We start from the raw sequence: 16,967 nt of genomic DNA, 5'->3' as shown, positions 1-16,967 counted from the left end.
GAATCCGTACCTCGCTTCATCCCTTTCAGTGATGCACATTTGAAAGAGACTGGTTCCGAAAAGGAGAGTGATCATATTTTACAAGGACTTGTGCCACCGTCTATGCAGTTGGACACTACCGAACCTGAGACATTGTTTGAAGACCACACCGTACCTGGGAAACGACGATACAATCTAAGGTCTAGACAAAGAGACTAAATCAAAGGCAAACTAATGTGAATTTCCTTTCCCCTAAGAACTATTTTTGATTTTTCAGCTCTCTCATTCTCAGGAAACTTGCTCATTTTTGATTTTCGAACCGCCATCCGGTTCTGCTGCTAGGGTCGCGGTTGAAGTCTGGGGAGTGCAACTGGGGACGTTTAGGTCAACGGTTCTGGTTGGTCCACGGGAGTTACCCCGGACTGAACAGAGCGCACTCCCTGGCAGAATCAATCTACCACCGCGGGCAGCAACTAGAGGATGGAGTTTCCTAGGGTAAAGAGACCTATCAGATTCACGAACTTTGAAAAACAATTATGCACGATACTGTCCAAAAGAAGATTCCTGATAATATGTGTTTTAATGCTGTGTAGCATAGCGATGTTCTTGACTGGTTATGCTCTATTCGTATTTCAAGTTTCCTTGTTTTCAAATGACACTCGGCCAACGCCTCCTCCCACTCTCTCTCCGCACTCCTTTCACCCTCTACCTGAACACGAGTCTGCCAGAAGACTCGAATTTGTAAATAACTCATTCATTCAACTTCTACACCAACACCAGTCCATAATGAACACATCGAACTGTTGGATATGCGGACTCATGCCACACACAACTGATAAGGGTATCCCATACTTTATCCTGCCATTCAGTTATTATGGTTCTCTGTGGGCTTTCCAGACCATGTTCCTATTCGCCCTAGAACCATACCCGACCCGTTCCACTGAGAGCGATTCCAGTAACAAGGCACTAGTGGCAGGGATAAGAAATATGAGTAGGGAGTTCGACACTTATCTTGCGATCCCAAAAGATGAACTCAGTCCCTACACTCGTTGGAACGTAACTAAATATGGGGTTTACCTGAGTAAGAGCCAGGCAGCAAAGAAATCCCGCCCAGTTTGGATAGTGCCCCACCGAGGTCACTTATGTTTACAAGGTATCGGTAGGGATCCCAAAGCACAATTAGGAAAGAGCATATGCACGGAAACATATGTGTTCGCTTCCCGAACTTCCCCTATACTCTTAGCAGCCAAAGGCACGTATTTCGTCTGCCACGACCAAGCCTACACATGGTTGCCCCCTGACTTCTCAGGTACATGTTTTATCTCATTTCTGCTGCCTCCCACCTACACGGCCAGAGCAGATTACCATCGGACAAGGACAGCTAGGGGTGTCGTGAGTAAAGACGACACCGCGGGTCAGGAATTCGCTGACTTTGCAAAGGGTTTTCTGCCATTTTGGGGGCCTATGGTGAACAGCAGGAATATTCGTCAATTAGCAAGGATAGTTGAATCCGCCGTGATTGAAACAGCCGGAGCCCTTGGCAATTTAACAACCGAGCTTCAGTCGGATCGACTTATGACCCTTCAGAACCGAGTTGCCCTAGATATCATACTCGCCGATCGTGGTGGTGTGTGTAGAGTGATCCAATGCAGTTGTTGCATTTTCATCCCTGATAATGCGCCGACAGTGTACCAGGCCATCTCTAAGCTACATGAAATATCTGGTTCCCTTCACGTAGCAAAAGGGGACTGGTCCTTGCTAGGGTGGTTCTGGGAACTGATTACTGCCTGGGGATGGAAAACACTGATCTTCATTGGGATGACCTTAGCGCTTCTGTTTATGTTCTGCCTGTGTGTACAGTGCGCTCCTGCACTATGTGGCCTCTGTGCTACCTCATGTGTAAGGAAGCCTGTGTCAAGGGACGAACTGAGCAACAGAATGATGCTACAGCAGCATCTCCACGAATTTCTTCATACAGATTTGGACTCAGATTGACATGAGTTATTGCCTTACATAAGGGCAAAAGGAGGGTCTGTGGTTCTGAAATTCTGGACCCTACTGTTATCACGATATCGAGATCCAATACCCGTGCCACAAAATATTAACGTACCATGACGAATTTGGTGTCAACAGACCGATAATGATTAGGACATCATCCCTATGCATTTGCGTCATGATTGGGGGATGCCAACACCCTTAAATCATAGTTTCCGTTCCGAACCCTTAGACTCCATTTTGTGAACGGCATCCATCTTGTGTCTTGCCCTCATGATAAGTCAATTAAGTAAGGCCGAGTCTGATCTGAAAGGACATGTCCACCTTTCCTTGACTTCCCCCTGACCTGTCCCAACTGACTCCATTGCCTCCAGCCAAACCTGTTTGGGCAGCTCCTCACCCAGTGGCCGAATACGATAGCATCAATGCACAACATACCACAAACCATTCACTACATCCAGATCACGTTTTTACACACACACACACCTGTCCACGCACCCTGTTTATGGCCAGTTTTATGACTAGGAGGTGCCTTTCTTTATTGGGGTTTCGTCGATATCTGATGGGGGTTCCGGGCCTGGCCGGGTAATCTATCACGAACTGGACGTCTAAAATAGGGGGCTTGCCTACATGACTTCGCTCTTTTGTATTATTGTAGAAATATGTGTATAGCCATATCATAAACTCAGGAATTCTTGCTTGCAGCTATTATTTTTGTATATAAGGAGACGGCTGGTTCTGTAAAAATGAACAGTCTCCTGAGAACACACAACCCGTGCTGTCATGTTTTTAGGACACCTGTTACTTGGTAGCTGCCAATAAAACTTGATCTCTGACGGTAACTAGAAGACTCCGTGTTTCTGTGGTCCAGAACAAGGGAGAACTCAGAGGTCTTCGGGTGTTATCCCCTGGCACCAGCGGGTTCCTAAAAACCCGTTACCTCAGGGGGCATGTTCTGCTGGCCGATCTTGGCACTTCTACTTCACCAGATACAAACAAAATGAAAGAGAAGAAGATTGCTAGTGTTAAACAATTTACCAATGACCTTCATGCATGGGGAGGTTTCTCCTTGCACATGGGGACATTTCATTGATTTTCGTCTTTGGGAAAACTATGCCTTGTTTGGGGGTGCTAGGTCTGTAAATCTGGTGACAGCCACTCTGCCCAAAGTAAGGTACATTCACCATCACTATGACCTTATGGCACATTGTTGGACGTCTTCTGGTGGTGGAGACAGATGAGACCCCAGTTTTGAAAACCGTGGGGCATATTATCAAGAACGGCGATAAATTTATTGCCGCTTTAGCTGCAGGAAACTGCTGCTAAAGCGGCGATAATGGGCTTAATAATATGCCTTTGTGAATTCCCATAGCAGCCCAGGTTAAAACCAGAACCTGGGCTGCTATGGGAATTCACAAGAGCATATTATCAAGCCCATTATCGCCGCTTTAGCAGCCGTTTCCTGTGGCTAAAGCGGCGATTATTTTTATCACTGTTCTTGATAATACGCCCCCGTGTGCCTCCCACCTCCAAATAGGATGGGGGCAGACAGGGCCTCTGCTTTTTTGAAGTGGGTATCCACATGCACCAAGCTCTAGCTTAATTGTTCTCAATTTTGCAAAAGTCCCTGGTGTACCAAGGGAATCTTCAGGACTCTGGAATAATCCAGATTCCATCAACATATGAGCAATAGACATCGACCGTTCACAAAATCTGATTGTGCGAGTTCATGAAATGTCTTACTTTAAAAAAAAAGATCTTTGGTGTGACATATGCACAAGTGATTTCTGGTAGGCATGGAATTACTTTGTCATGTGTTATATGGAATGTATGCCTGTGAACATTGTTGTTTTCGGCTAGATGTTTATGGAAGTATGCTACTAAGCACATTAGTACATGAAATTGCCTGAATTTATTTAGCACGAATTCATAAAAAGTAGATGCAGGGTGTACATTTAGCTTAAGCTTGGTCTCAAATGGAGCACTCGCGACAATTTATGGGGCACAACTCACTTGCCATGAGTAATTTATTTCTTGGGTGATGGTTAATGTATCAGGAATTATTTTGCATTGTGTTGACTTACAATGGTGCAACCCAAACAAACATGCTTTACATATGCATTTTCATAACATTTTGAGAATTTGAAAAAATAGGAGTAGGTTAGAAGCGTTTCAGGCAGGAGAAATTCCTAAGTATGGACTTCTTCTTTGTAATTAGGCCCTACTCTTCCTTGAAATGCCTTCTGTGCCTACTCATACTCTGGAATATTGGAGGCATTTTATGAATTTCCAACACTTTCAAAAGTATTTCACCTGTTTAGTTGAGCTGCATGTTTGAAAGTTTTAATATGTGTAGGTAATAAGTTCCATTAAAACTGATATCAGCAAATTTGCAATGCATGCCTGTTTTCCTAATTTCCATTGCATTTCTTAGACCACTTTCTAGACACCTACAGATACTCTTGTTGCAACTTTCAAATAAGTAAAATTTACAATTGTGACCTGATTCACAAAGGTAGACTTACACATTGTGTAAATTTACAATTTTTTAGGAAATTCACAAAACTGCAATTTATAAGTTATTTTATGAGTGCGGAGTCTCCACAGTCATGTCAGAAAACTCCACACAAAAAAGATACGTTAGGCCTATCTTTATTTGTGCAGAAGGTTCCGAACCGACTTCGGCAACTCTGCAGTTGTAAACGTACTATTAAATTGCAGTTTAGTGAATACCAAAAAGGAGTAAACATATACAAATGTGTAAGTTAACAATTGTGAATCAGGCCTATAGGGTAGAAATGCAGCATGCACGTAACAGCTCTGCGTGCAAAACGGATTTTGTGAATCAACTGAGGAGACATAAGTGATTACTGAACAATGCCCTGCCCTTATTTATCAGACACTGCTGATGCTGTACCTAGATCAAACTTAATCTTCATCCAGGTTAAGCACGTAAAGTGACAGTGACCATTTTTGCATATGTTGGAGAAATTAGCACGAATTTAGAAACCGATTTAGTCACTCTGCTAGAATTGTACCTTAGAATGCTTTGAATGCTGCAGAAATGTTTACGTAAGAAAATGTCTTGTAGGAAAAAAGTGTAAATACATAGGGGCCCATTAGGATGGCAGGCGGATCGCCCCCGTTAGGCAGGCGGTAGCCACCACCGGCCTGGCGGGGGCGATCCGCCCTCCAACCGTGCCGGAATGAGCCCCCGCCATATTAGTATGGCTGGGGGTCTGCAGCGGACGGAAAGACCGTCCTCCGCTTTTCCACCTTGTGACCGGGGCGGGAAAGGGTTTATATGGTGGTGGCGGTGTCTATCAGACACCGCCAGCCATATTAGGATGGGCACTTTGCAATGCTTTTCGGTGGAGGCAATGTCGCCATGGAAAGGCATGCGGAGTCTGCTTTGGGGGCCCGTTGCGGGCCCCTAAGGATTCCTGGGGGATGGGGGGTGCACATGGGGGGTACCTATGGTACCCCCCAGCAGTTCAATGGACAACATCGCAGACACCGCGTGGTTCCTGCCATGTTGTGCATGGAAGTACACAGCATGGCTTTCTGCCATTGCACTCAGCACCGCCCGCCACCAACGAGACCCCCGCCCTTATGGCGGGCGGTCCATTTTTGCGATGGGATGGTGGGCGGACAAAGTCTGCCCGTCATCCTAATGGGGGCCATAATGTTCAGAATCCTAGTAAACAAACTGTGAAAATATTAGTTAATCACATGTAGGACTGAGAATGCTCTTAGAATGTTTTCAAATTAATGCGTGTTTCAAATATTTTTGCACCAGGCAACCATTTCTTAACGTATATAATATTGAAAGCCCAAAGTGCTTTCACTAAACTCTTGCACAAAGTTGCCTGAATAAGACATTTAGTGAAACTGCATTAGTGACATCCCGTAGACATATTATGCCTATAACATCCTATTCAACCAACTCCTCACCCCATGTTAGCTCATATATTACAAAGCTTATTAAAACTGTTTATATTAAATGATGACCTAGAGAATATTATGAAAGCTACTTCCGAATAACATTGATAGTTGCATTCATATTACTGACCAGCCATTGTTCACACATTGAATTCATAGCTTAGGCAAGAGGTTCTCATGAGAACCTTCCCTCATGTAACAAATGCTGTCATAATATGTATTGATCATAGCGACGAGAGTAAAGACTGGAAATCGGAAGAAGAAGCATCGTATGACTGATGACAGCAACTAGTGAATGTTTCTTATTGAATATCGACAGAGTATGGCTACAGAATTGTTACGAACCTATAATAATGAGTGTTCCTAGCTAGTTAGGCACACATCAATTTTACCATACACCTCCTTGCCTCTAAATTGTTACAACTTTCCCGGTAGTCCTGCTGTTGGATGTTTTCCCTTTTCTGAAAATCAGTGAGCGTGTATGTAGTTATTGCTGTTGGAGTGTCTATGGTTTTGAGAATGGCAGACTGTAATTTAGAGGTGGTGTATCAAAGGTTATATTAGGGTGTGAGAAGATGCATCAATTTATCAGATGGATCATGTCATCAGTGATGTCATTTGAGATGTCATCAGTGATGTCATCAGTGATGTCATGAGTGATGTAATATGTGACATCATCCGCAGTGCATTGCGGGGGTGCGAGTTATAGTTAGCAGAACTAACTATAACAGAGGAATTTCTATGGTTTTTTACGAGTGAAATGTCCAAGTAACTATAACACCCCTGAAACCTATGTTTTTTTCAGTGAATTTCTAAGGTTTTTTAAATGCTAATTTCTAACTATAACGTGCCTGAAACATATGTTTTTTCAAGTGAATTTTTAATGTTTTTTAAATGCTCATTTCTAACTACAACGTGCCTGAAACCTATGGTTTTTTCAGTAAATTTCAAAGGTTTTTCAAATGCTAGTTTCTAACTATACCTACAGAGGTAGGACATGTGAGGAAAGAAGAAAAAACGCACAGAAAGAAGCAAAAGAAATGCAGAAAGAAGCAACAGAAGTCCACAAAGACGCAGAAAAGTGCGGGAAAAAACAAGACATGTGCAGAAAGAACCAACAGAGGAGCAGGAAGAGGCCTTGTGCCAAAATCATCCTGTGCCCACAACTTTTTCAGGCGGGTACTGGTGGTAACTGACTCTGACTAACCAGGCCTAGAGCCAGTGCTATGCTAAAAGACACTTAGAATACAGTTAAAACACCTACATACACTAGGGAGCACTATGTGTTGGGGTACCCCTGTAATTAGCATGACCTCCTCTGTAAGGTCTTAGTACATAATAGGGCAGGGGAATTAAAACTACCTCTTAAAACGTTCTACGGGCGCGTTTGCACAGTGGTGAAGGGAGGGGGGCCTGAGGTGACGTGTGCAAACACGCCCGGTGGCCATTTTAAGTTGGGAGATTAAGTCCCCTTGAATCCTGATGGTCCCTGGGGTCCAACTAGCCAATCCGGTATCCCCAATAAGCGCCACAAAGCGATGGGCCAGGCCACAACCCTTTTTACACTTCTCTGCAACCCAGCTCTGTGGCGCTTACTGGAGGTATGTGGTGGGCTACTTGGACCCCAGGGACCCCCAGAATTCAAGTGGACTTAATCTCCCAACTTAAAATGCGCCACAGGGTGTGTTTGCACACATTTCACCTCAGGCCCCGCCCCCTCCCTTCACCACTGTGCAAACACGCCCCTGGTGTTTTAAGTTGGGGGATAAAGCCCCCTTGAATTCTTGGGGTCCCTGGGGTCCAACTAGCCCACCAGGTACCTTCCAGTAAGCACCACAGAGCTGCATTTCAGAGAGGTGTAAAAAGGGGCATGGCCTCTGAACACCTCTCTGCAACGCAGCCCCCTGGCGCATACTGGAGGTTCCTGGTGGGCTAGTTGGTCTCCAGGGACCCCCAGTATTCATTAGTTCCCCATCTTACAACACATCAGGGGGCGCGTCTGCAAAGTGCTGCAGTGAGGGGGCGGGGCCTCCACGCTATGTGGGTGTTTTTTTCATTTATTTTTTTAAGAAGGGGGCTGTGTGGCCCCCCTTCCTTTCCTACTTTATTGGCCCGGAGGACCCCATCCCCCAGGGTCTGACCCTATTTTTTATTTTTTTAAATGGAAGGGGGCCGCGTGGCCCCCTCTCAATGCCATATTCGGCCCCAAGGACCCCATCCCCTGGGACATGGCCAGTGTTTTTTTTTTTTTAATAATTGGAGGGGGGTTCCGTAAAAATCGTTACGACGTTTTGGGCACCGCCGAATATGGACGAATGTGGTATCAATGAACCGTAAATGACGAGTTGTGTAAGTGTACGCGTTTTCGCCATGCTACTCAGAAGAGTTCCTTACAATTACAGGTTTCTTCAAATGGACGCTCGGGTTCCATTTTAGATACGGCACCCATTTTGTTTCTTGCCCTCACGTAGTCAGCGAACAGGCAACTGTCCGCATCGTGACCCTTTTGTTCCCAAGCTTCACGGAAGAAGCATATGCCTTTTCGTGCGTCTTTTATGAGTAGGGGGAGGACACTGCTAAAGCAGTTGTCTCCACTCGGAGGTGATCCTGCCGTGCCGGTCTATTGTTTCAGCCTCGCACGTGCTGGGATCAAGTCCTTTTAGGCTATGATTACGCATCCAATATTATCCTCACACTCCCTCTTCTTTCTTGTCTGACTTCCTTGCAGCTGTTCTTGTCTCTTTCTCTTGTTTATTTACAACTCAAGTGGAATGTACCTAATGGTGGGAAGATGTGCTTTTACAGTTGGAACTGGTGATGTTAATGTAATTATGTTCCGGTGCTCTGAATACATGAAAGCGATCCTTTGAATTTTACTGTGGGAAATGAGTTGTAACCTTTTGCTTACATATTGTGCAATGACAAAATCCTGTATAAAAGAGAGCGACTCACATATGCAAAGAGAGCAGACTCTCAGAACCTACACTCTGTTGTACTTCTTGTGACTTTTGCCTCCCTGCAGTAATAAACCCTGATCTTTGACGCACAAGGAAGTGTCCCGTGTCTCTGTCCTTAGTGCGCCAGAACAGGTATCCCACGAAGGTTCTAGGTGTTGTCCCCTGGCACCGCTGGGCCTTAAATAGCCCAGTCCTTCAGTTGGCGCCCAACGCGGGGCGACATCGGCGGTACCGGTCCAAAGCCTGACGATTGTGAGGAACTTCGTGTGAAATCTCCGAGGAAAAGGTGCACCCCGCTTCTTCGATCCTGTTGTCGAAATAAGTGGTCCGAAGATTTTTCCCGCGAAGATTCCCGCCTCCTGACGGCTGCGACGGACCGATGCCCTGACTGTTGACCTGTTTTCGACGCCTGGCGTAGACCTTTCGTACAGCGAGACGATAGACGGGCCTTCCTGGTGACGCCATTGAAGCCCTCAGTTAAGTATTTGTGGGTCGCTCCCAGTCCTTAGTTGTTGTTACAGCTTGTTGAAGCTTTGTTGTTTGCATAATTCCAGTGCATTTGTGGTTCTTAGTTGTTGGTTCTTAGTTGTTATTTGACAATTGCAATTGCCAAAAACCGAGGGTTTTGTTTTTCACGAAGAATTAGTGCTTCGGTAACCCTTGAAGTTTGATACTAGGTTAGTGTACATGATGCCTAGCCATAGTGGTTTTCTCGGTTTCTTTAAATGTTGCAACAAGGATTCCCGGTTGGAGGACTCGTGTCCGATACCTCCAGTTGTAACTCCGATATATGAGCTCTATAGTCGACATGGTGTGGGCCCTATTATATATAATAAATATTGGGTCTGTTACACGAAAAAAGATGGTGTCCTTAGTTGGCCACCGCACGGAAGTTTTGAACTTGCGATTTTAGATAATCTTGAAGCTAAATTGTTTAAAAAGAAAGCTAGGCCAGCTATGTTTGATTCCTTTCGGTTGTGGCGTAAAGAGGCCAAGCAGAAAGAAATCAAACAGTCTAAAAAGAATCGAAGAGACGGTATGGTCCCGATAATGCAAGTTGTACAACAATGTCAGCGAGATAAAGAAGAAAAAGAAATAGAAGTTTCTACTAGATTACATCATATGAGGATAGACAAATGTTATCCGGTTTTACCAACTAGTCAGGATAAGAAAGAAGAGGATTCAAAGGAGGATCCCTTGTTAGCATATTTGATGAAATCGCCGCCCCCTTATGCACAGGGTGCTACAGCCCCTGTAGTTCCTCCTGTAGTTCCGCCTGTTGTTCCTCCTGTTGTCCCTCCTGTTGTTCCGGCGGCTGCGGGTCAGCCAGTTGTTGGTCCTACGTTTGTCCCACCACCTGTCTCTATTCCTACTGCTCCTTTGCCTGTACCTTCTCAGCCTCTTGTCCCTGCCACCCCGACTATCTTGCCTGCTTCTGCTGTGTCTGCCTTCACTTCAAACGTTGTGGCTCCTGTTCTCCTTTCTCCTTCTGTTCGTAATCGTATCCCTAACACTGTTGCTACCCTTTATTCACCGCTTTCTGGTCAGTTATTTCCATCCGATACTTCTGAAACTCCCCAAAGACGGAGTCAGATCCCTAGTGGAAGGGAGAAAGAGACGTTAGTGACAATGGCACATAGGTGGATAAGACATCCTGCCAACTACCCTCCACGCATGGTTTTCGAGACGTTTTCTCAGTTTAATGAGCCTACACAGAGATTCGTGTTCGAAGAAATGTGTAACTTTTTGAGGGAACAATGGTATAATGACAATTTAGATAACGTACCGCCCGATATGATTGAACTTCAGAGTCAATTTTCGAACGGTATGATTGTAGGTGGCGATGTACGACGTGCCTTAGAGCGATTGTTATCCTTTAGATCAACAGTGCCTTCTCGTGTGTCATTTAATGATGACGACTTAGAAACTTGGAAAGCGGCTCCTGGTCAGTATCCTATGAGAGAAGTTCCTCCAGTATACATGCCAGGTGATCCTAATGCTAATCCTGTGGTTCCTCCATATTTCCAGAGAGTTTGGATACACCTCCCATGGAAGCGATCAGAAGTATTGCAGGTCAAACAGTCCTTGCCTGATCCACGCAAGAATCCGGCGGGTTACTATAAGGAGTTGTCTCAATTGGTAGATGCTACTATTATGAACCTCGCCGACATCGACATGCTGTTCGGTAATGTTGTACCACAGCCGGTTTGGGCGAAAATTCGTCAGGAAAATCGTGCGAATGAGTTAGGCGGTGATTGGGCTGCAATAATAGCGGCTGATGGCCGACAAGTTGGTGGGGCTAAGCCTGAGCAGGTAATTTCGGATCTGCCCCAGAGAATATTTACGTTCATGAAAACGCTTATGCCGGTGATCAGGGTAAACTGCGATAAATTAGCAGCTTGTAAGCAGAAGAAGGACGAGAGTATCTCTGATTTCTTTACTAGATTCGAAGAGGCATTTGTCGATCATAGTGGTCAGGATATGGGCACTGAGGGAGGCCAACGGTTGTTTGTTGACAAATTCGTGTTGAATTTGTTGCCTGAACTATGCAACAAATTGAAAAATTCAGAAAGTGCATGGGCTGTTTCGACCACTGCACAGATATTAGCAACGGCTCAATATTATGAGAATAGGGAAAAAGAAGAAAGTGATCGTGTAGATAAGAAAACGAAGGAGCTCAAAACGAAGGTTTTGTTGCAGCAAGCGTATCCTCCGCGTTCAAATCACACTGATTTGCAACAGCAATATAGACCACAATCACAATCCTCCAGAATACAGTCACGTCCTGACTCCTCTGACTTTAGATCTATGCTTGGGTACAACCAGTGTGCATATTGTAGAAGAGAGGGACATATAAAATATGATTGTCCCGCTTTGCGTGACCGCCTTAATGGTGTGTCGGTACGAGGGGGTCGTGGTGGTCCTCAACAAGCATCTTGAGGTAGAGGTTGCGGTGCCTTTCAAAATCAGACTGAGCGCCCTAATACATCCTCGGACGCGAATAATTGTTTTGACCAGCGAAATGTAAGGTCCGATAAATCAGCGCAGTATTACGCGGACGACTATTACGTTGAACATGAGACTGTTGTAAACGATCGTTACTAGGACAGCCACCGACAGAGAGAGGGAGTAGTATCAGTTCCGGTTGATCAGAGTGGGCCTTACGTCGCAGTTGCTACATCTGGCGTAGTTGAGCCTTTTCTGCTAGACACTGGTGCGACGAAAAGTTCCATCATGCATTCAAAACTCCCTGGCGCACCTTTGTCCGGCTTAACAAATGTTTCCGTTGGATTCTCTGGCGCCCCTGTTAGCAATCCTGTATCTAGCCCTTTGCCCCTTGCAATTGGCCCTCGTGAACTGGAGGCTTCATTGATTCTATCTACTGGTTGTGGTGAGAATCTTTTGGGTCTGGATTTGCTGAAACGGTTATACGCGACTTTGTATTGCTCTCCTGAAGGAGTGGAGCTTACATTAGGTCGGAGAGTAATCTCTCCTATGTACTTGTCGATCGATAAATTCCCACCGGAAATGAGCTCCCTTCCTGCGTCTCTATGGGCCACAGGTCCCAATGACGTGGGTCTCTTGGACATCCCACCTTATATGATCAAGCTGAAACCAAATGTGCGATTGCCACGTATACCACAGTATCGTATCTCCATTGAGGGAGAACGGGCGCTATTAACGATTATACACGATCTGATCGAAAAGGATGTCGTTGAAGAAACTCGGGGAAATGTGTGTAATAGTCCTGTGTTACCCATTTTAAAACGAACTGATCCATCTAAACCTCCTGTGTACCGTTTCATAATCGATTTGAGAGAAGTAAATAAAATCGTGATTCCACAATACCCCGTGGTCCCTGATATCACGACTTTGTTGACCCTGATTCCAGTGTCTGCCTCCTGGTTCACGGTGATCGACCTAAAGAATGCTTTCTTTAGTATCCCGATTGCTGAGGAAAGCAGAGATCTATTCGGATTCTCATTAGGTGGTCGCAGTTTTAGACTGAAACGCGCACCACAGGGCTATTGTGAGAGTCCGTCGATCTACAGCCAAGCCCTTAAAAGACAACTTGATTCATTTATATTACCGGCAGGCGCAGCCTTGATTCAGTACGTTGACGACCTGTTGGTCGCCGCTGATACAGAAGATATTTGTAGAACTGCTACAGTATCATTGTTGCGGCATTTATGTGACTTACATCACAAGGTGTCACCTTCCAAGCTGCAATATTGTTGCCAAGAAGTAACCTACTTAGGTCACTTATTGTCAAAAGAAGGGAGAAGGTTGACCCCAGAGAGAATTGCAGCGATTACCCGAATGACTGTGCCAAAAACTCAGAGAGATGTACGTGCCTTTCTAGGTATCACGTCATACTGCAGACAATGGATCCCAAATTTTCCACTATTGGCAAAACCATTGTTAGCTCTCACGTGCAAGGATGTTCCGACTCCTTTGCCATGGACTGAAGAGTGTCAAAAAGGTTTTTCTGAATTACGTGATGCGTTGTGTTCGGCTCCTGTGTTAGGTACTCCTGATTACAGTAAGCCGTTTACACTGTACGTTCACGAGAGGGATGGTTGTGCGTTGAGTGTTCTGGCGCAACAATTTGGTGACAAACAGCGCCCGTGTGCATATTTTTCTTCGACCTTAGACCCAGTAGCTAGAGCTTTGCCGAGTTGTTTAAGAGCAACAGCGGCAGCTGCGGCGTCCATTCGACAGTCCGCAGGTCTGGTCATGGATAATATGCTTACGGTGATGGTTCCGCATGCAGTTGACACTCTCTTGAACCGAACGAAAACTCAACATTTGACGAGCGCAAGGTTGTCTGGGTATGAGCTGACGTTACTGGCTAGTCACATACGGATAAAACGGTGTAATGTGTTGAACCCAGCAACATTATTGCCGATCAATACAGAGTTGAGTGATGTAGCACCACATGACTGTTATCTGAGAACCGAAGAGGAAACGAAAGGTCGTATTGACCTAAAAGATACTCCGTTGGTAGATCCCGATGGTACTTTGTATGTTGATGGTTCCTGTTTTAAGTTACCGAATGGTGATGTGACGACTGCGTATGCTGTAGTGACGTTGAGAACGGTTGTGGAATCTACGAGATTAAATCAGAACTCGGCTCAGGCAGCAGAGTTGGTCGCCTTGACGAGAGCATGTGTGTTGTCCAGAGGAAAGCGGGTGAATGTGTTCACAGACAGCCAGTATGCCTTTGGTGTGGCACATAGTTTTGGGCGATTGTGGAAAGAAAGAGGATTCTTAACGTCGCATGGCACAAAGATTCAGCATGGACAGCTTGTGAATGACCTTTTAGATGCACTCACATTGCCTAAACAGGTGGCCATAATTAAATGTAGTGCGCATCGAAAAGTGACAGATGATGTTGGTCGTGGTAATGCGTTTGCAGATGAGACTGCTAAGGAGACAGCGAAAGATCTGACAAATCGAATGTATGTTACAAGTTCAGTGAGATGGCCTGCGGAAACTAGTATGTGTGGGGACACAGTGGAGAGTGTGAAGGAAATACAGAATGAGGCCACTGAAATGGAAAAGACTAAGTGGAAAGAAAGCACGGGAAAATTAGATGAGGATGGATGTTGGGTTGACTTGTCAGAGAAACAGAGGTGGATGTTACCGGATGCATATGTGCTTGCTGTTGTTACAATGGCCCATGGCACAGCACATATTAACTCGAAGGGCATATGCAAGTTTTTGTCTCCTGTATGGAAGAATGATGGGATTACTAAATGTGCAGAGAGAGTGGTTAAGAATTGCATGGTATGTTTGATGCATAATCCCGGTAAGGGCACCCACACTCCACCTGGTCATTTTGCCCCTCCTACATGTCCTTTCGAAGTTATCCAATTAGACTTCATCCACATGGAGAGATGCAATAATTTAAAGTATGTGCTGGTTGTGGTTTGTGCGTTCTCCAGATGGATTGAGGCTTACCCTCTTAAGGATAATACTGCCCTATCCACAGCTAAAATTCTGCTCAAAGAGTATTTCCCCAGGTACGGCATGCCCCGGATTGTATGGTCGGACAACGGAAGTGAGTTTGTGGGAAGCGTGATGAAGAGTGTGTGTCGTGGTTTAGGAATATCCCAGAAATGTCATAGTGCTAATCATCCTCAGTCAGCGGGTTTGGTGGAAGGATACAATGGCACCCTGAAACTAAAACTTGCTAAAATTCAGGCAACAACTGGTTTATCATGGCCTGACGCTTTGCCTCTAGCTCTCTTATCGACCAGGGCTACTGTACACTCTCGAGTAGGGCTTAGCCCATATGAGATTGTGTTCGGCCGTCCTGCGAACATTTGGGGGGTTCCGAGACCTAAAGAATTGAACAGACTTGAATATCCAATGTTAATTGATTATCTATATGATCTGACTGTTAAATTGAGTTTGATTCATCAACAGGTCTTTGAGGCTCTGCCGTCACAAACAGAGGGTCCTGGTCATCGGCTCCAACCAGGGGACTGGGTCCTCACTAGAAATTTCGGACGAAAACGCCATCTTTAGCCGAGATTTGTGGGACCCTTCCAGGTGCTACTAGCAACGAGGACGGCGGTTCGACTGGAGGGACGGAAACACTGGGTGCATGCCACCCACACCAAGAAGGTTCCGCTTCCTCTGCCGGCAGACACATGGATACGTAAAGGTTTTTCCTCGTCTGAAACTGACATTCCCCAGCGCTTTGTCCCATTTAGCGAAGCTCAGACCATAGGGAACACTTCAGTTTTATCTGACACCCCTGTTGATTCCTCTCAAACAATTTCCCTTCCTTCAACATTGGGGAATACAAGTACTGAACAATTGCCTGGACAATCGAACACTCTTTCGCCATCCAATCCACTGTTTGAAGATCAGACTCGACCCGGAAGAAACCGATACTTTCTTCGTACACGCAATAAAGATGAATAAATTGTTATCATTCTGATTTCAAAATATCCCCTCGCATTCTGCCTTGACCATTGTGGACATTTTATTATGTATGTATTTCTTTTCCAGAACAGCTAGGAGACGTATATGAAATTGATTATTTAACTGATTAAAACCTGCCATCTGGGTTGGCCGTAGGGCCGCACGGGCACTTCCTTCTGTTTAGCAGTTATTGACATTAGGTCAATTTCTTTTGTCGATTTCCGGGAGCCCCTGGGAATTGATAATCGCTACCCAGAACGAAGTGCGTCAAGAACGTTGCGGACGGTTGTTAGAGGATGGAGTTCTCCAAGCTGACGAAGATAGAGGAAAAGATAATGCAAAGATCTAAATTGTACAGCACATTTCGAACAAAGTGTTTTTTATTACAGGTTTTCATGTTGTTCCTAACTGTTTCTATGCTGCTGGTGGGTGGAGTATATTTTGGTTTTCTATCATTGCTGCCTTCTGCCTTACCCACCTCTCCTTCTCATGATCTAAATTTCGTCTCTACTGTTTCTCCACATTCTTTTCACCTACTGCCTCAACATGAACAAGTTCAGACGTGTGGAATTTAGAAACAATTCCTTTGTGCAACTTTTGCTTCAGCATCAGTTGGTGGTAAATACTACAAACTGTTGGGTGTGTGGGCTAATGCCACATACAATGGACAGGGGTATCCCATACTTGGTCCTTCCGTACAGCCCCCAAGGGTCAGTTCGGGCATTCCAAACCATGTTCCGTAGTGCACTAGATTCCTACCCCCATCGAGAGCCACGCTCAGCAAACTTTGGTCCTGGCCCGTATCACAAGTCTCTAATGATAGCTATTGCCGATCTAAATAGAGATATCTTCGATACGTCACTTATCCCAGAAGAGGAGGTGCAAACCTATAAGTACCTTAGTGAGGCTGAGTATAGTATATCAGTGGGAGATAGGCAGCTTAAAAGCTCATCTCCAATCTGGATTGTACCTCACCTAGGCCATTTTTGTCTGCAAGGTCGTGGCCGAAATCCAAGAGCCCAGCTTGGGAAGAGTGCTTGTGTGGATACTTACGTTCTACCGATGCTCTCTTCCCCTGTCTTTCTGACTGCCAAGGGTACCTATTTTGTATGTTATGACCGAGCATATACGTGGTTACCACATGACTTCGCAGGTACC

Source organism: Lissotriton helveticus, chromosome 4_1, assembly GCF_964261635.1.
Source record: "Lissotriton helveticus chromosome 4_1, aLisHel1.1, whole genome shotgun sequence".
Lineage (NCBI taxonomy): Eukaryota > Metazoa > Chordata > Amphibia > Caudata > Salamandridae > Lissotriton > Lissotriton helveticus.
This window is presented reverse-complemented; position numbering follows the sequence as displayed.